The sequence below is a fragment of the Zalophus californianus genome, chromosome 3 (genome assembly GCF_009762305.2).
Source record: "Zalophus californianus isolate mZalCal1 chromosome 3, mZalCal1.pri.v2, whole genome shotgun sequence".
NCBI lineage: Eukaryota > Metazoa > Chordata > Mammalia > Carnivora > Otariidae > Zalophus > Zalophus californianus.
The window spans coordinates 28,771,319-28,792,957 of NC_045597.1; the positions used below are offsets into that span (position 1 = coordinate 28,771,319).

The 21,639-nt window shown below is 38.6% G+C and overlaps 1 long non-coding RNA gene across 1 annotated transcript in view; it reads right to left on the reverse strand.

Annotated features, from left to right (window-relative positions):
- LOC113919179 overlaps nt 1–13,485 on the reverse strand; it is a 28,088-nt gene extending 14,603 nt beyond the window's left edge. The window contains exon 1 of the long non-coding RNA XR_003518876.2: nt 13,145–13,485. This is a non-coding gene — a long non-coding RNA (uncharacterized LOC113919179). The remainder of the gene's footprint in view (nt 1–13,144) is intronic.
- Between the last annotated feature and the right edge of the window lie 8,154 nt (nt 13,486–21,639).

Genomic DNA, 21,639 nt, shown 5'->3' on the forward strand with positions numbered 1-21,639 from the left:
TGCACAAGAGGATTTCCAATATATCAGAACTAGTTAAAGGAAAGTAGAGCAGAACTTAGACTTTATTCTTTAATGAGCATGTCCTTTTTTTTACACTCATGGGAGCAGAATCAAAGCAAGTCATCTTGTAACCAAAGGCAAAGAGAAAACTAGACCACAAGTCTCTGGAAATCTGTTCTAATTGCAGCAATTTCTCCACTTATTCACAATTGTTTTGAAGCAAAAGAAAAATGAAGTAAAAAAAAAATAGGATTTTACCTTTTTTATGCATTTTATATAGAGAAAAGATTTCTGGACACGATATCCCTCCTGTCAGTTTAGAAACTAGAATGATGACAATGTGAGGGGATGTTGGTGATGTAATAGCCCTGCCCACCCATGTGACCAATGACCTCCTCTCCCCACACATATTTTAAAGTGAACTCTAATATCAACTTTAATGAAGAGCAGATAGATTATCACATCACCAGGTTTTAAAAATTCAAACTTGCTGCCTCTCGAAAGGCAGTTACACACACACAGGTTTAGGAATAATGATTCCAAAGAATATTCATGGAATGAAGTTTGGCAGAGGCAGAATTTACTTTCAAAATAGGAGTCGGATGTAATAATCTCAGAGGAAGGAGAGGAAGTAGGCACCCGTGTCCCTCTCAACAAATTGGACTCTGAAATTCAATTTTAATTTAAGTAGAAATTACGGGGCAAATGTAAGGACTTGAGGGAGAAACTTCTTGCTTTTAAATTGTCATGCTTCTTTCCGGTCTCTGTTCCTGTCACTGTTATTGATATAAAGAATCCATCAACATATTTTTATGGGTGATTAAGAAAGGCTGACCTTTCCTTTGCAGGTACAAATAGGTAGTTCTTCAGAGGCTGTAACTGAATGACAAGATAATTCTATCCATTTAATATTGAAGTGATGTTGATAGTATCATTCTTCTCGTGTTGGAAACAGGACAGCGTGAGGCCTTTTCTGCCTCAGCCTGTTCTGCCCTGGGTGATGGATTTTCCCGCTGACTAATCGCTGTCACATTAACCCGCACTATTTCATCCTTCAGAGCTGTCAAGATAATGACGATAATCCAAGTGGCTCATTGTAGGTAAAGGAAATTATATGAGCAAAGTAATATCATAAAACAGTGTTTAAATATTTTAATTTCATTTGTCAGGGCTGCCCCAACACTTCATTACACATATAACCATCTCTCATCAGTGGAATTAGTGCATTATTCATTACTGTTAATTATTTTCACATAATGGCTGCCCTGATATATTTAACCTCCACATTATATCTCAGATAATGGGTCTGTAAAATTGAATTGTGTGAAGAGTGGAGTTCTAAAGCTCATTTGCAGAACATCAAAGAACAAAGAAGAGGAAAAGAATTCTAAATGGGACATTTTGCCCAGCTGGGGCCAAACATTTGTTTCTGTCTGATTTGCATACGGAAAATAGGTGTTGTAGAAGTGGTTTAATACTGTATAGGCTGTTTGCTCCTATTATGCAACCAATTAGGATTTGTTAAAATCGCACACATTGGAAACAACTTGAGAATTATAGCATGGAAAAACGGAACAGTTAAGATGGTACTCTTACACAATATAGACAAAGTGGAATTTCCATTTGGGGACTGTATGTCATGGGCACAGAGAGAGAGAGAGAGAGAGAAGGAAGGGTTGCTAGTGAGTTCCAGATTTAATTATATATTTTTATGAATACCTTTAATAATAGACACTCAGTTTTTAAAAGTGGTATGAGCAAAGATGAACGATAAAAATCCATTTAGACTTTAGTCATTTATTTCTCTGGTGGCCAGTACAAAAATTTACCACTTATATTTATGATAACACTTTCTCAGTCACTTAAAGGTTTAACATTCATGCAAACAAAACATTCATTTAGAGTCATCAGCACCCTATGAATGGAAGCCATATTTTATAGCAATTTAATTTTTCATGATTGTGCATTGTGATGCTTTTACGGAGCATTTGACAAACATGACTATCTGATCAGCAATGTCAGACACATCGGTGCATGAGTGTATTTTCTTTACACCTTCTCAGTGTGGGAAACTGGACCAGGAAAACCACAACTGAAATCTGTAGATCCTGAGGCAGAATCTCCTAATGGTGGAGCTTACACAGGAATATATTTTAAAAGCTCCGCAAGTAATTCTAAGGGGCTTCCCGTAATCAGCACCTCGGCCTTAAGAGGTCAGGCTCACGGCAGGCTCATAGCCTCCCTTTGTAAACGTTTTGAATGCCTCTCATTTTTGAGCATGCTCAGTAAGCTTTGCCTTGGTTGAGCTCATGATGACGGCAGCCGTACCCTCCTGGTTTTCTTCACTGTTATCACAGAGCACAATGTAGACATTCAATACCTGCTTGTTAAATTTACTTTGCCTTTCTCAGATTTTTGCTGTTATAATTACTATTATAATTATAATTTCTTCAAATCTATAAATTTCCCTTCTTTTGGATTTTTCTCTAGGTCAAGTCCCATGAGTGGGATTCACACTTATTATGGCTCTTTGTACATCCTGTCAAGTAGATTTCCAAGAGTTGCACTAATTAATAGTACTTCCACAACAATGTAAAAAGTGTATGTTTTATTGCAACCCTGGCAGAATTGGCTATTAACATTAAAGCATAGTTGTTCTTCATCTAGAAAATGGCATCTGTTTTAACATGCATTATTTTTCTTACTGTCCAGGTTGAATACTTCCTGTTTTGCTTTCTATTTCTTTTTATGTGAGTAATTTCTCAGTTAACTTAGTCTTTTTACCATTTACCTATTGATTTCTTGGTATTTTTCTTACCAAACCCAGTAATATTTTTATATAACAAATATATTTTATCTGTTTTATTTACTGTATTTTTTTTTTACTGTATGTTTATTGCATTTTTCTTTTAGCCTTTTTTAATTTGTACCAGAGTTTTCATTTCTTATGTAGTCAAATGACTTGATCTTGTTCTGGTGTTTCTTTTTTTTCCCTTGTATCTTCAAGGCTTAAACCATTATCACAGTTATCAAAATTTTCTTTAATTTTTTTTTAATTTGACTGTAGCTGACACACAATGTTACATTAGTTTCAGGTGGACAACATAGTGATTTGACAAATCTATATGTTATGCTATGCTCACCACAAGTGTACTACCATCTGTCATCATACAACCCTATTATAATAACATTGACTATATTCCTTATGCTGTGCCTTTTATTCCCACAGTTATCTCATTTTATTTTATTTATTTATTTTTTAAGATTTTATTTATTTATTTGATGGAGAGAGACACAGCGAGAGAGGGAACACAAGCAGGGGGAGTGGGAGAGGGAGAAGCAGGCTTCCTGCTGAGCAGGGAGCCTGATGCGGGGCTCGATCCCAGGACCCTGGGATCATGACCTGAGCATAAGGCAGATGCTTAATAACTGAGCCACCCAGGCGCCCCACAGTTATCTCATTTTAAAGATGGATTAGATCAGGTCCTGAGAATTTTTGAAAATATTTTGGAGAAAGATTAATTACAGAGTTGGAAGTAAAATCATGATAACTTAGCTCTCAGTCTGCCACACCATTCTTATAATTTAACGAATTAGGCAAGCACCCCATCTGTAACTCATGAGAGTTGGTGGGAAATAAACAGAAGAGAAGTTCATGTTTGCCACTACCCCTCTTATTCTCATTCTCATCATTAACCCATATGGTTGGGTTGTCCTATGGCATCAATCTGTCATGTCATTACATAGGAAATAAGGTCTGAACTTTTGGACTGGACATTCAAGTATTTCTTTTTTTTCTCTTTTCTTTCTTTTTTCTTTTCTTGTGTTTTCCCCCTTTATTTATCCTTTTAATTCTATATCTATCCCCCAATGCTTTATTCATTTACTTAACCTTTCTTGAGCTTCTACCATGTGCCAGCAAGTTGTTGAAAATAAACAAAAGGATCTCACAGTACATTCAGCTCCTTCTTCTTGGAATATTCCGTATTTTCCTGTTCCTAGAGCCTGCCAAATTCGCTCATTCTATTTGGATATTCTTAGACCATAGACATTGCTCCAAAGCACTACCTACTTTTTAAGGGTCTCACTCAAATTCCACTTTATTTAATGAACCTTCTCTGTTCACTATACCCCTGTTAGAATGAATCACTCTATTTCAAATATCCCCAAAGAATGATGTTTTTATTCTATTATGATATTCGATCTTTATGAGCTTCATAAAAGGGTTATTGATGTTTGCCCCTGTCTCCTGCACTAGATTATGACACATATGACAATAGCAGTTGGATCTTACTCAACTTTGTATATCTCACTGTACATAGCAAGGCCTGTGCCCATGGTAGGAACTGAGCAAATATTTTAGTTTTTAAAAATTTTTGTTTGTTTGATAGAAAGCTCAAAGTCCAATGTTGCAATCATCTCCTTTGTATAGAATCACAATCAACATGACTTTGCCATCCTCAAATTTGTATGTTCATTCTGAGACTGTAGAAGCTTTGGCTTCCACACAGCTCAAATTTAGTATCCACTGGGTGTTTGATAAGTATTCTTGATTGACAAACTGAAAGGGTGGCCTTAAATCTATGTAGAGAACTTGCAATAAGATTTATTATCTACTCTGTCTTTCATATATTTCTGGTTTCTTTCAGTTAAAAAAAATGGCATAGAACACCATTTAACTAGTTGCCAACTGATGCATCATGCTCACTAAGCCAGTTCTGTGATTGAAAACCTTACATTAATTCTGTGCAAAGAGTTAATTTACATAGCCTCCTGTTCTTATCATTGGCTAAAGAGGCTTATTTCACAACTGCCAAGTGGCAAAGGGTTTTTGGCTCTTTCCATTAAGTATTAATAAAACATCCTGTAATACAGATTCCCTTCACCTGGCTCATCTGGGAGTTGTTTGGAAGAGATCCATTTATTTCACTTAAAGTTTGTTACATTCTTCCATTTCCGTGGCAAGTCCCAGGGTACCACCATGGCCCGGAAAGGTTGGTGTTCATTTGTTTAGAGACTTAAGAAAGATTACTCTTTGCTATCAGTGTCAGAATGTGTCAAAAGCAGGGTCCCTCTTTTATTTTTCCTTGGCAACCCCAAGAATGAAGACAATCTGATGTTTCTAATGAAAGTGACTTTTATAAACAAGTCATCTCCCACTGCTTGCCTGACAAAATACCAAGGCAATCCTAGGAAAAATTGTGAAGCTGAGAAAGTTTGTTTTTTGTTCTTGCCCAGCATTGTTTTCTGAGCCACATTGCCTTCTTGGAAAACATCCTTTATTGTGCAACTTGCTTGTTCCTTCCCTCTCTGCCTGTCTGCCCAAGTCTACCCTCTGCCTTTTATTCTGGAGCCATCTCTCTGTCCCCCTCAACTTTCCTCAGTTCCTGATACTTCAATGTAGAGGTAAATAAATAATTTATCCTGATCTCTTACCATGAGCCTGGCACTGTGCTAAGCACCTAATGTGTATTTTCTCATCTGTCTTCAAAGTAATCCCATGAGATGGCTATTATTATTACCATCATTTTACAAATGAAGTAACAATCTTTGTGAGTTTAAAAGATTTACCTGAAGTCACACAGCAAGTATGGTAGATGGTTATTTTGACAGATCTCTGTACCAATATCTCTCATTCTGCGTGTTCTCTGAAAATGTGACCTTGTGACTTCTCCCATTAAAGAATCAGACCTATGTCTCTTCCCTTTGAATCTGGGTTACTTATGACCACTTCACCTGACAGAGTATGGCTGTTGTTTCAATACTTGGCTTCTGTATCTGGAACAAAAAAGGCAATGTGGCTTCTGCCTTGATCACTGGAATGCTCATGCTTGGAGCCCTGAGCTGCCATGTGAGAAGTCTGATTACCCTGAGGCTTCCATACTGTGAAGAAACCAAACTCACAGAGAGGTCATGTGTGAATGCTCTTGTTGGCAATCTGAGTGTTTGAGTCATTTCATGTCCAGTAACAAACTTATGAATGAAACTGTCTTGAACCCTCCAGACCAGTTCATCTGCCAGCTGAGAATCACTGAGTGATCTTAATCAATGCTACACAGAGCAAAGGGATCACTGAGATGAACACTTCCCAAAAATCTTGACTCACACGATCTGTGAGAAAATAAAATGGTTGGTGCCTTCAGTCTAAGTCTTGAAGTACTTTTTAATGGAACAAAAGTATTAGTAAATGGTAGACACAGTATGGGAGCTGCACCTTCTGACTCCAGAGCTCTCACATGAAGCTCTACATTATAAGGATGAGCTAACCCCCAATAACATGTGACACACTTTCCACCAGTATTTGTGTATAACAGGATCCTGCCTTAACTACAAAGGCTGCTTTCTAATGGTGAAATTTCTGGCACCATTAGAAATGTCAATGAGGTTTCCCAAATCAAAAGTACTCATTACCTATTTCACACTTGAGAAACAGCCTTCATCACTGAATACTGAACATAATTTATTTTATTTTTATTTCCTGTCTATTGGAAACAAATTCTCAACATTTTAATTGGAGTGTAACACACATACATGATGCACAAAACATAAGTGTATGGTTCAGTAAACTGTCATAAAGTGAACTCCTTCATGTAATAACCATTCAGGGCAAGAAATAGAATATTGCTAGCCTCCAGAATCCTCCCTTGAGCCACCTTAAAATTCTTTTCCTCTTCCTCTTCCTCAGAGGTAGCCACTACCTTGATTTCTAAAGTCGTAAATTAGTGTAGGCTGCTTTTGAATTTCATGTAAATGCAACCATACTTCATCACGATATCTGTGAAATTGACCCACGTTGGTGAAGGTAATGGTAGCTCATTTATTCTTAGTGTCTATTCCATGGAATATCCATGGAATGAATATATCACGATCCAGTCTTTGTTTATCCAGTCTACTGTATACTTAGAAAAAAAAATTAGTTTTTTTTAAAGTTTTTACTTAAGTTCCAGTTAGTTAACATTAGTTTTTTTTTAAGCTCTTTGTCAAGTTACAAATATAGACAGAACATAACATGTGAGAAATAACCACCAAATGAAATAAAACATTCATCCATTTATGTCCCAGAGGCAAATGAGAATAAAGATACATGAGCACCGAGGGAGTCTTCACACATTGAGAGGATGGTAGATCTTGGAGGAAGGCTGAGATATGGCCTGACAGGGTTATGGGGGTGGGGAGGATGGAGAGTATATGGCTGGGGGGAGAGCAGGTCTCCATGAGGGCAATGGAGTAGTCAAGTCCTGCATCCAAAGGTAGATTTGCAGCTACTGTGAAGGTGGAAGATGGAATTCAATGGGCGAGATGGGGCAGGGTCTTCAGCAGAGGCCTCATGGTGGGTGGTACTGTTGTTTGTGAGGCTGTGCTGTTGTTCTGGGTGATGAGCAGTTCAGTATAAGACCCAAGCCAGAAACTGCAGGTCTGGGGCAATGACTGCCAGCTCCAGTACCATAAGCAGGGAGATCTGGGGAGAGCTGGGAAGGATTCCAGTCTTTGTCAAAGTGGCTGCAAGCTCAGTGCAGCCCTCTAGAGGTCATCTGGAACTTCAGGCTAGGAATACAAAGCAAATGTGGTAGGAGGTTAAGGAATAATGGGGACCTGGAGTGAAGAGGCTGCAGAAACTTCCTTTCCAGCTTCAGCCAGCATTCATTCTGATAGGATGGTGCTCAGTGTGTACACCCTGTTAATGTTTTGATTATCACTCTTTGGGCTTTGGGCAGGGAAGAAGTATAGGTAACAATTATAATTATTGTTGTAAACTTATTCAAAATGTTCTTGTTGAGATCTCAAATTGGAGGTTGTTAGAAATAAGTCATTCTTTTTTTTTTGCCTTTGAGTTTTACCTTTGTTGTTATTGGGTTTGAATGAGAAGTGGCAAAGAAGAAGAAAACTTAACTGTGAATCATTTACCTGGGTCTGGTTTTACTTCTACTGTCATACATGTTAGCTTATGTGGCAGACAAAGAGCAAATCTGGGTTTTGTTGGCTCTTTCTCAAAGAGTCATCAGGATATGTGTGTTTGTTGGAACTGCAGGTGCTGGGCCGCCCCTTCAGTCTCGCAGCCTGGGCGAGGGCGAGGGGACCTATCTCTTGGGGTTTACAATTGATCTCTTCAGCTACTGGTCTACTCACAAACATCAAAATTCACATTAGCCAAATAATGTGGATTTAAAGGTATCTCAGGGGGGATTTGATTCCATTAAGAGTTTGTAAGACATCATAGTTCAATAGGATGAGCCAAGAACCGAAATAATAGGACTATGGATTTAATTGCCTCTCTCCCATTAACTCACTGGGGCACAAACTCTCTGTGGTCTAATCTTTCTTGACTCTTCAAATATAGGTGGAAAAATGTTGACTTCCTTCATGTGATATTCTAGACAATAGAGAGATAGACATACTGGTCATTTTGTCCAAGAGAAATATAATGCCATCCACAGCTCAAGTCAGATGCTAAGTGTTCATGAAAAATAGTTGATCTGTATTTAGATTTCCAAAAGGTATGTTGAAACAGTTTACCCAAGTTGTATCAAATATATTTTAAAGTTTTCCAATTGCTGAAGTGCATATCTGCTTTTAAACTTAAATTTAACTCAAAAATAAATAAAGCTAAAGAGTCATGTCCTCAGTCATACTAACCACATTTCAAGTGCTCAATAGCCACATGTGTCTGGTGGCTACCATGTTGCACAGTGCAGGTGTAGACCACATGTGTAAGCATTATATACATGCTGGCACAGAAATCTATAGCAGTAAAAACTTCAGCTATGTGAACATATAGGAAATATCCTATTCTTTTTAGGTTATTTTCTCTCATTTGCTTAATATTTATCCCTTAGTTACCAAAATTCTTTCTAATTCTAGATAGACTTTTTGTAATATGCTTTACAAATTGTCCTGACTTCTTAAATGGAGAACACCAAACAAAATCAAAATATTTTTTGCTGAATTAAGGTCATAATTATAAATGTCAATTATGGTATTGTGTTTTAATACAGCACCCCTTTTAGGGGGCATTAGACCAGGATAGGGGCCAATGTGGCCCTCTATGTGCTCTGTAAATAAAGCCCCATTGGAACATAGTCATGCCCATCCATTTGTGTATAGTGTGTTTCTACTTTATGCTACAATGGTAGAGCTGAGTAGTTATGACAGATACCAGACAACCTACAAAGCCTAAAATACTATCTGGCCTTTATAGAAAAAGTTTGTCAATTTATGGAGTAGATTATACTCAGTGACCCAAACTGCAGAGTGTTTAGGTTCTTATGTCTGCTTTTTATGCTTCTCCTTACTCCCCTTGTTAGCAAGAAGTTGTGTCTTCATTGCTCTAAGGGTTCCTACATATAACAACTTACTCGTTGACTTAAACTCCCATAGATTTTACTTATATTTTTAAACATTTAAAAAAATTTTATTTATTTATTTGAGAGAGAGAGAGAATGAGAGATAGAGAGCACGAGAAGGAAGAGGGTCAGAGGGAGAAGCAGACTCCCTGCTGAGCAGGGAGCCCGATGCGGGACTCGATCCCGGGACTCCGGGATCATGACCTGAGCCGAAGGCAGTCGCTTAACCAACTGAGCCACCCAGGCGCCCCTCCCATAGATTTTAAAAAAGAGTAACAAAATGTGTTAGACATTTTTTTTATGCTAGAAGTAAATTAACCATCTTAGATTTGGCTTTGGGCTTTGTGGCATCTCCTTGGCTGTGCAGAAATTTCATCTTTATATCCAAGTTTTCAAGCATATTGGCCTCTGCTCAGCCTGCTTACCTCCTCATCCACTTGCCCCCACTTCAAATAGCGTGCTCCCACTGAACCAAATACTTAGAGTTTGCACCTCCGTATTTACGACCTCCCACATCAACCATGATTTTCTGTCTTAGAACACCTTACTCCTGCTTCTTGTCCTTGTTAATGCTACTCCACCATTCTCAGCTCTGGAAATCTTCCCTGACCTCTCACCCCCCATCCCCCATCCCCACCCAAGCTCCCGATTACACCAGGGCCATGTGAAATCAGCCTCTTCAGGACTTTCTGAACATACGTGATTATCTCAACTGCAATGTTTTGCATTCCATCTTGCCATTATCTGTACACATTTCTACCTGTCAAAGAAAGTATGGGCCCCTAGAAGGCAGGACTTACCTGGGGTGTTTCCTACACACAAGCGGTGAATCAACAAATACATATTGAACTGCTTGAGTCATTACAATAAGAATATATCCTTTTTATAAATAAATCACAAATTATAGAATAATCATTAGGTATTAAGAAACTCCACTCAAGCTATTTTTTGTTTGTTTGCTTTTTGTTTTGTTTTTTAGAGCAGGAGTGGGGAGGGGCAGGGGGAGAGGGAAAGAGAGAATCTTAAGCAAGCTCTATGCCCAGTGCAGAGTTGGACACAGGGCTTGATCTCACAACTCTGAGATCATGACCTGAGCTGAAATCAAGAGTCAGATGCCTAACCGACTGAGTCACCCAGGTGCCCCTCAAGCAATTTTTAAAAGATATTTTGCAACTTAAAAATCTGCTTAATGTAGTCAACTAAAATATCGGACTAAGTGTTACCTATAGCATGTTAATATAAAACCATATTTCTCCTCCACTAAAACAGGCCAAATATTAATTTGGTAAAAAGATCTGTAACATGGGAACCTTTTATTCTTCTGGTATGTAATGTGTATGTCTAAATTTCATCAACCGGTGAGAATAAAGTAGGGGCATATTTAAATGAGGTCACATTTCCATTAATATGGAAATTATAATGACTTTGCATCCCTGCTTCCCAATACAGATACGCAAAACATTTCCACATTTCCCCATGTTTCACAGTTTCCCCTGAAAACAGTTTTCTTCTTCAGCCTTGGGCCCACAGGTACAAGTTGCCTAACAGCTACTTCTTTTCTCCCATCCTTCCTTCCCTCTTCCCTTCCTTCCCCACCTCTCCCAACTTACTTCTGTCCCTCCCAGACTCCCAGAACAGGCACAGGGAAACTCAGTCCATACTAAGAAAATGAACATTTCTCTGAAGGGAATATAACTTGCCAAGATCCAACACTGTCTCTACAAGAGACTGCTTTATATTACCACCCAGAGCAGTTTAGCTCTTTGTAGATGCTAGTCTCAAGTATCTCCATTTCAGAAGAGCGTCTGTGCTTTATGTTGAAAAACTGAAAATTTGGATGATTTTCCCAGAACTCAAGGAATAGTCTGCCCCCAAAACAGTATCAAAGAGTATTAAATATTGCTTTTAAATGATAATTTTCCTAGCTACTTTATTTAAGATTTTAAACATCTTTAGGGTTCAGTTTTAGCAATGGCACCCCAATTCCACATGGGGCAGAGCAAAACATTGTGTAACATGTATATATCCAGGGGCCTGTCCTCTGTTGTATTGTGAATATTCCCTCGACTATTACCAGGAAACGTTAATGGAGGAATGTGAACTAATCCCTTGGTAATTTCGTCAAAAATTCACATTGAATTAAGCTTTTAATAAATACATTTACTTCTTGGCATGGAGAAGAAATTTCATATACGTGGGAAATTAAAACTTCAAGGTACTGGGAAAACTGCATTATGATAACAAATTGAAATCAAGGAGTTGTAAGACAGGTTCATTTTCAATGACCAGAGCCCTGAGTGCCTTCTATCTGGAGAAGCAGCTTCTCAGAGTGGATTTTAGGATTCTCTCCAAATAAGTAGACTTCTCCTCCCTAAATCCCCGAATACGGTTGAGGATCAAAGTCGGGGCTCTGAGGAGGCTTATGATCTGAATACCACCATTTTCTGGTAATAAATAATTCCTTGTTTAGATCAGAAATATAATAGAACAAAAAGGTTAGAACTGCTGAGCTCTGTAATCGGACACAAAAGAAAACCTCATTCTTCAAATTGTTGCTCACCAGTCTTTTAGATGCAGCTTGAAAGATTTTGTTTGCAAAAAGCTGTTGAGGGGTTATAAGGTCATCCCTAGCTACAAAGCTCCTTAGGGTTTTCAAAGTACTTACCCATTCCCTGAAAGTGCCCTTTCCCTGGGAGTGTTCAAAGCTTCCCTAGAAGATTCTTCAATATTTCTTTTCCTACAATCAAACTAGGCTCATTGTTTAGAAGAAATGGATTAGATGAGTGTCTTTAAATTGCATTTTGAATGGACTATGAAGTCAAGTGGCCTTAAACAGACACATATAGGCAATTTATAGTGAAAGACGGATTAAAAATGTTAGCTATCACGATGGGGGGAAAATGTCATTGGGGTGGAGGTATATTGTGTCAGCTAAAAAGCAAACATGCCTTCTTGGGAGAGCTGGATTTCAAGGGTTTTATCCTGTATTTTCCACCTATTGGCTTGACTCCGGGCCATTCGCCAACCCTGCCTTTTTGAAGTGTTGCTCTTTAATTCATGGCAGCTCTTATGTTCTAGCAGCTACAAGCACAGAGTGGAGATTTAAAGCAGTATCAGGACTAGTCAGGCCAAAAATCCACTATCACATAACTTTTTGGTAAATATTTATTGAGCGCAAACTATGGTCAAAGCAACTTTGTGCTTTGTGGTCCTGTTTCTCCAAATCAAAGACTCGTTCTGCATTTTCTAAGGTTTGGTAAAAGAAAGACACATTTCAGATTTGTATAATTAGAGGCAAATCAGGCCAATTTTACCAACTGAGTTTTTACAGGATTGAATCCCACCCGCAATTGTTGTGTTTATACCTGCGGCTGTACGGAGTTACAAGTAATCAGGCTTCTATGACATGAGATAATTCAGAAATTCTTTGTCCTTGCCTTTGTTGCTCAAATTAGTGCTGTTACATACAATTTAAGGTCATAGGTATTGAAATTAAAAGACAAAATAAAATTGACGGAAGCAGATTTGAAGTGAATCTCATTCTGTAATTTTAGCAATAGGAGGGGGATAAAAGTTCTCTTACCTTTCCAAAAAGCTTGGACACGGTTTTATAAATACTTACCTAATTATTTTCAACTTTTCCCATCTAGAGCAGATCATACACCACATGAATAAATTCTGGACAATGCACATATACACTCATGTGCTCACACTCACACAGAGTTACTTGTTCTCACCATTCGCTGTGGCGATGTAGGGAAGGGGACAGGGCAGGGAAGATCGAGGTCTAGTTGTAGACTTACCAAACAAGAAATCATTTGTTCTGATGTTTTGTGCATGGAAATAAGAAGCGTGAAGTCTGAATTGTGCAAAAGCAGTCAGTTATCCGGGGGGCAGAACTAAGACCAGACGCAGGGCTCCTGACGCTCAGTTGTTTTTTGTTTTTTGTTTTTTTTTTTCCTGTCACTTTTCTCGTTCAAACTCAGTTCACACCACATGTAAAAGTTGGAGGCAAAGAAAAGCAAGAATCTATTTCTAACTTTCTCCGGTTTGAGATCAGCAACTCCAGTGGTGCCAGGAATTTCACCATTTGAAAATCAGCTGCTGTGGTTAAGACAGGATCCCGTTCTATGCAAACACTTGTAGAAAGTGTCACAGATTATTGGGAGTTAGCTCATCATTGCAGGGTAAGGCTTCAGTGTGAGAGCTCTGGTCAGAATGCCTGGCTCACATTCTGGTTCTACTGTTTATTAGCTATTCCAGTATTTCAGAACACACACATGCTGATAACCCTTTGACAAAGAGCCAAGAAGACCCAGTTTTGCTCTCATGTGTTTGAAAATTCCCCCACATAAGTAAAATGTATGATGGCAAGACCCTTTTTTGTTGTTGTTGTTGTTGTTGTAGATGAAGAAGAAACCACAATTTTATCCCACCTTCCTTTCCTTCCCACTCGTGACTTTTAGTCATAACTGTGTGTGTAAAAATGCAATATTCTGGTTGGTGGAGCTACAGTCAATAATCTGTCCATTTTTCTTGTGTCATGTTGCAAGTATGACAAATAAGGAAAAACACTAGTGCATGAACCCAATTTTATAAGGTGAATTTCACCGTGTTGTCCATAACCTAAATAATAACAATAATAATAAATTAAGTGCCACAAAATCACATGGAGACTATCCATCCACACAGCACAAATTTTACAGGTGAAGAAATCCCTCCATATATTTCTTCTTAAAGCCTTTGTTTACTTTTTTATTCAATACCGTATTAAGACATACAAGGGCATTTTGAAATATGCTTGAGTTTGTAGCACTCTCTCAAAAATAAGCGAATAGATAGGTGATAGATAAACCACAAACTGTCAGAAACAAGTTTGTGAGTTATTGCTTAAAAATCTTGTAAACTTCCTTTCTCGTATGAACATTTCTCATGGGAAAAGACAGATGTATAATGGTTAAACTTGAATCCGAAAGCAACTTTCATAATCTTTTCCTCCTCTTTCCTTTTATCTTTACCACATGTGAGGTAGTGTGGGAACATTGGAAGCAAAGACTGGTGGGCATGCCATTCCCCGTCCCCCCATAGCTTAGTCCTCCCGAGGTGGTTAAGAGGATTGTGAAGAAATGGAAACTGCAGGAATGGGAAATGGGATGAGGAGAAGTTTGAATTCAGATTAATTAGCTGAGGGAAAATAAAAGGGCAAAATATGACGGAGCATCATCTGAGCCAAAAATCAGTTATATGCAAACAATGAATCAAGGAACACTACATCAAAAACTAATGATATGGGGCGCCTGGGTGGCTCAGTCGTTAAGTGTCTGCCTTCGGCTCGGGTCATGGTCCCAGGGTCCTGGGATCGAGCCCCGCATCGGGCTCCCTGCTCGGCGGGAAGCCTGCTTCTCCCTCTCCCACTCCCCCTGCTTGTGTTTACTCTCTCGCTGTGTCTCTGTCAAATAAATAAATAAAATATTTTAAAAACAAACAAACAAACAAACAAAAAAACCCCCCAAAACTAATGATGTAATGTATGGTGATTAACATAACATAATAAAAAAAATTTAAAAAGTAATCTAAAAAATGTAATACTGTAAAAGAATATTTATATTAAAATAGCTTTTGATGATTTAAAAATAACAATGCTCATCTTAAAATTATTTGTAAAGTAAAAAAGGAAAAAGAAGAAAATAAAAATCACTGAAAAGTCCCATTGAAATAAGCACTGTTGACGTTTTGTGGTATTTTCTTTCCATCTTTTATCTGCACTTTTATATACAAAATATATGTGTGTGTCCTTTACTGAAATGAAGCCAGTATCTAGATACAGTTTTACGTCTTGCTTCTTTCAGTACACCTATCATGAGCATTTTCCCTGTGTCATTAAACATTTGTTGAAAATGATTTTTATTTTCTATATATTATTCTGTTCTATGGAATTCTAGAATTCAACACTTTTCTGCCCATATAACTTACCAGTTAAAGGGAGTGTTCCATTTGGAATACCTCAATTAGTCAGTGACATCCAATTAACAAAATTACTTCACTGAACTATTGGTTTTGTGTAGCAGGGCTCACAGGGTCCCTATAAATCCAATCAGAGGGAGAATTGGTGGTAGAGTTGCAGGTGGCTCCATCAGCTGGGAATGAAAATGACCAAGCCTCCAGAATGGTGAATCAAACCTTAATTCTCTTTGAATGGATGCATAAGCCTTATCTGCCCCATCTCAAACTTCAGAATCTTCCTTCAGAGCACCCTGGATTATCCATGAACCAGTTCTTTTCAAAACATGAAGGAGTATCTCCTACACCTACATTCTAAGTTTCCTGGTTTACTTTTCCACCTCATTCACACCAAATCCTCACATCATAGTTTAATCTAGATTGTTCCCCAAATCCCTGAAATAGTAATGAATTTTGCTAGAATGAAGATTTTGTAAATTTTCTTGCCACCACCACAAAAAAAAATAAGTTTCCTCTTGATATTCACAGTGTAAATGTTTGCTATATTTACATATGTCTCTAATGTGTCTTCATTTGTGTGCATCTTAATGTTCTGCCCTTTGTTGTGTAAGCAAAGACAGGGCCTACGTACCACACAGTGAGTAGATTTGTGCTAGAATTAAAACATTGGTCTGCACTGCTATGTGCAGTGCATGCATACCAAAAGCTCCCTTTTAATCCCTTTCCTCATTTTTACCCCCTCAAATATCCTCTGCAGTTATATTTTCACAAATTATCTTTGGTCTCAAAAGCATTATATGAAGTCTTCTCTGTTGGAACTAAGCCGGGGTGAGGCTGGAGCTAAGGATAGGCATTAACCTGGATGCCAAGTTTTGACTAAAATGGAAATGCCTTTCTTGATCAAGGAGACATTTTAGGATACTGAATGCACCACTCTGCAACGAGTATTTGTCTACTCAGTTTAACCATATGACCAAATCACTTTTGACTGACATTTGTTGAAGCTGTTGAATGTATTTATTGAATCCTCTCAATGGGCATGTTATTATATGCTCTGCCTGGTTGCTAGCAAGAAAGGATTGGGAGATAGGCTCTAAGATATGGTCATTATCCTTCAGGAGTTAAAAAAATATATAAGACTTACCTGGAAGAACATTATGTATATCATTTATTAATGAAAAATATCCCTTATATACAGATAACTCCTATATATTAAATATAATAATGAGTAGAAACTATGAAAGGCAGGCGCCTGGGTGGCTCAGTTGGTTAAGCGACTGCCTTCGGCTCAGGTCATGATCCCAGAGTCCCGGGATCAAGTCCCGCATCGGGCTCCCTGCTCGGCAGGGAGTCTGCTTCTCCCTCTGACCCTCTTCCCTCTCGTGCTCTCTATCTCTCATTCTCTCTCTCTCAAATAAATAAATAAAATCTTTAAAAAAAAGGAAACTATGAAAGGCAATTCTTACAAGAAGAAAAGCAAATGGACAATGAAGAGACCTGCCTTCACTAGCAGATAAATGCAAAACAAAAGTGTGAGATACCATTTTTTGCTCTAATCTTGATCCTAACCCTTTTGTCTTGGTAAATATTAAAAAGGTTTGATAATACCCAGTGCTGTCAAGAGTGTGGGGAAGTAGACGTTGAAATATGCAAATAGTAGGAGAATGACTTACTAAATATTTTGGAAAAGTAAACCGGAGGTATATTTAGTAATTCAGTTTTGCAAAATAACCTTTAACTCCACAGCCCTACTCTGGGACTCTACAAAGAATAAAAACATAAGTATAAAATGACATGGATAAATTTATTTATTGTAATATTGGAATAAATGGCTGCAAGGGAAATGACTAGATAAATTGTGATACAACTACATGATGGAATTATACCCAACTATTAGAAAGCATGAGTTGAAATGTATAGGTATGGTTGTGTAAAAAAGAAGTTATAGAATAAAATGTATAATAAATAGAAAAATATCCTCATATATTTTAGTGTATATGTTTATGTGTTTTGTAGGAACACTGGAACAGGTGTAGATGCGGTATGATGGAGGAAGAATGGATGGTACTTGCTATCAATCCTTGCTAGAGGGCAAAAAGGACTTGATATTGACTCAACCAATGAGCAATTGCTGAAACTTTTAATGTGCATAAAGCTGTGCTAGGCCCTGGGGAAAATGCACATATATGAGATGTAGTTCCTGACCTCCAAATAGAATTTAAGTCTAGTTAGGATGAAAACAATTACATATTAAACAACATGAACAGGACAAAAGATTATATAATTACATGGTAGGTTATACGGTATGGACTGTGGGTGCACTGGAAATTTGGAGAAGAGGTTGATCCAGAGGAATGGAGGTGGGGTAGAGGTGGAGGAGAGCTTAAGGTGAATTGGGTCATGTCTAGAGAGAGTTTACTGTTTGCAATGTGTCTGTTTCTCTTTTTTTCTCTGCTTTCTTCAATGTAGACTCTCACTTCTGTGCATCTGACGTGGTTATTTGCCCTTGACTCCACTGTTGTTAATACTGGCTTAGTATTTTGGAACCTGAATAACTTGGATCCCGGTTAATACTCAAGGGTGCCTTGGAAACTTTTCCCCAGATTTTTCCCTCCGAATAAGCATGTAAATGGCCTTTAGTCAGGCACACAAGCTCAGTCAATCTTCACCTTTATGGACATGGTAAACACAACAAGTAACACAGCATTTAGTCTTCATGGCTCATCTCCATTTGGAAATCCCGGTCAGCACCCTATAGGGCTCGTTTAATCCCTGCCTCCTCAGCTGCTAAAATAAGCAAGGATGAACCATGCTGGTCAAATTTCGCCATTCTCCTTCTGGTTCATTCTGATTACACAGCCCCAGCCTCAATTAAGTAATTTGCTCTGTAATGGGAGGGGGTCATTTTGTGAGTGAATTTGAATGTCTGCATAGATCAGCATTATTGTTAATCACGTCTGCACTTACATATATTTATATGCACACTCACAAGTGCAAAGATGCAGTTTCAAACTTAATTAAAAATAGAAAGCAACCTAAAGTGTGCTAGTATTTCCCCTGACTTCAGCATGATCTACCACTTTGACAAAATTTCATAAATCTCCTGCAATAGAAAATTCTACCGCACAGAACCATTTTATGCAGCAATATAGGTACTTAAAATATTCAACAACTTTCATCATGTTTTGCCTCTTGGTACATGGGATTTTTATGTATTTAATAGTTACATATGTTATATATTTTAAACAGTATTTTTTACTAATAGTCCCCCACAGTACATTTTTCTGAAACTCTAACATCTGTGTTTTGTTCTTGTAGCTCATGATAATAATCTTAAATTGAGCACATCCAACCACAGAGGACGGATTAGTTGGCTATTTTTTTTAAAGGTGTCTGGATCCAGTGATGTAAGTGTCAAAACTTATCGAGTCTTGGTGACAGAAATGCCTCCCCCCTCACTTTTTGAAGAGCAATTCCGGATCTGGCATCTGAGCAGCTCCTGCTGTTGCCAGGCCTGTAGCAGGTATACAGAAATTCAGAGGAGAGGAACCGTGGGGAATGTTCATTTGTTATTTATTTATAAACTTGCCGTGCCACATCATGTAAAATTAACACCTTTAATGGGCTCCTGCCTCAGTTGCTTGAAGGACGGGTTTTCACCAGCCAAGGCCACCCACCGGTTTCCAGGCAGTGTTGCTGTGTGTTTGCTTTGGGTTGCTAGCTTTGTAGAATCTACCTGCTGAAGTCATGCTTGTGCTAAATAGGTCAACAAAGGTTTGTCCCATTGGACAGAACGTTCAGAAAGTGAGGTCTTTGGGGCTTTTGTGGCTGAAGAGATGAGTGATTACTTTGGAGCGTAAATTCCTTTCTCTATCTGGTTAATGAAGAGATTTACTCCAACATTCATTTATTATAAATTGGGGGGGATGGCTTCTCTCATGTGCCAGCATCCAGAGGGTCCCTCTCCTATAAGAGTTCATAAATAATCAACGTTTACAATGAAAAGGTTTTGTAAGCGTTATCTTTTCCTGTCACAAAAATTCCCTCATGCTTCTGAGGGAAGACCAATATAATTTGCAGACGATGATTCTGGAACCGAAATGGCTTTATGCATAGAGAGTAGATGTGTTTGGGGATTTTGGAGAAATATCTCACTTTTCAACCACACTACCTCACTGCTTCTGCTTCAGTACCTAAAATTTCAGTCCAATTTTATAGCATTATTCAAACACAAATGATGTCTGGGAAGGAGAAACACATTAAGTCGTTCAACAAACATTTGTCAGCTTACTATGTGCTAAGTATTGCACTTGGTAGATATATAGGCTCCTGAAGAATTCATGATCTAATGGAAGAGAGAAAAAGTGATAGACAATTATAAGCCAATTGAAAATATTATAGTTGAGATGGGTGCTGAGTGCTAGGGAATGGTGGGGGAAGGAGGGATTAACACTGCCTGAAGAAATCAGGAGAGCCTTCACAAAGGAAGTGATATTCGAGCTTGAAGAATGGATATGCGTTTACCAAGATGAGAGGAAAAAATAATTCCAGGTAGTTTTCAAGGGAACAACATGGGCACAGGTGTAATAGCGGCTTGTATTTGAAGGCCTGCCAGGTGCTGGTTGCCATGTAAAGTACCAGGCACTGGGTGGCATGCTGTAGATAGATCTAGCCCAATTCTAACACGGGAGACATATTACCACTTTTTTATGTAAAAAAGCAGAGGAGGTTAAATAGCTTACCCACTTTGGGGATTCAAACAGGTCTCTCTATTTCCAAGCTCATGCCCCTGCTTTGCCCTTGCAGTGCTCATGGCTACATTTTTGCACAGCTGTAAGGGAACGCAGACTGCCAAAGAAGGCTGAGATCCAATATGGCTGTGAGGGGAGAGGGAAAGGGCTCAGGCAAGCCAAGTTGTGGCCAGATTGTGATGAGCCTTGAATGCTATAAGAGGTCTGCACTTTACCCTATATCCAGTAGACAATGGGAAGTTTGAAGTGTGTGTGTGTGTGTGTGTGTGTGCGTGCGCGCACGCAAGTGTGTATGTGTGTGTGGTGACCATGTGGCAGATGAACACAGAGGAAGACAGTGGGTGGCAGATGTGTGGGATGGGGAGGGCAATCCTTCTGTGAGCTATAACACCGGCCTAAGCATAGGGCTCCCATTAACAGCAGTATAGAAAAGTTGACCACCTTAGTATGGAAGGGTATTTAGATTTGGGAGGGCACAGGCCTGCAACATACTAGCTATGGGACATCGGGCAAACTATTTGACCTCCCTTCACATAGTCCAAATACAGACTGCATTTGGTCTCTTCATATATAAAAAGAAGTTAATAATACCTTCCTCATCACACTATTGTGAAGACTGAATAACATAATCCATGTTACACATTTGTCTCATGCTGATCATTGCAAATTCCTAATTATTGATGGCTATTACTCTGTGAACACCCTCCAAGGAGTTACTTTATCAGACTATCTCGTGAGTTACCCATGAAGGCCCTGGTTAATGGGGTTTGGATACTCACTGATGTGTGCAGTGGGGTGGCAGGGGCCTGGAGGGTAGAGAAAAATGAGAAAAGCCTAGAGCATTTTCCCAGAGTTGGGATGAGAAAGAGGAAACCAAAAGTAGACTGAGGGCAAGTAGTCCTTCCAAAAGTTGCACTTGAGATGAACTTAGTACACAGGTGAATCTTTACCTTATAATAGAGCTCTATTTATTTTAATGGCAATAATTAAATGCACCTTTCCCCCCTCCATTCACTGAGATGGTATCAAGTAGGTCTATTTAAAGATAAATATTAAATAAATAACAGTACAGGTGACACATGGAGAGAGCAAAAATTGTGAATATGGCCAGAAGTTGGGGACACATGGCACTAATGAATGTAGCCTTCTCCAGGGCAGGGCCCTCTTTGTTTCACCAAACCATGTGCCCTGCTGGTACTCTGGGAGCACTCTGATTGAGTTTTAGCATCAAGCTTTGTGTGTTACTGGCATCTTAGAGATCATTTCTTGCCCTCTCTGCCCTGAAACAGAGGCATTTCCACTAACTGTGAATTCTAAATTCTTAATATGTACTTGCTGAATTTACACTGAATTCATGAAGGAGGCACATAATGCTCTGTATAGTATTCAGCAGGGAATTATAATAAATGATCGGGAGCATAGGTTTAAAGTCCCTATTCTACCTGTTAATAGCCACTTAATCTTGGATAATTCACGTAACCACTCTGAGACTCAGGTTCCTCATTTGTAAAGTAGGGATCTGATAATAATAGCACTGAACTCACAAGGCTCTTATGACCATGAGATAATACAAATGATGCAAAGTA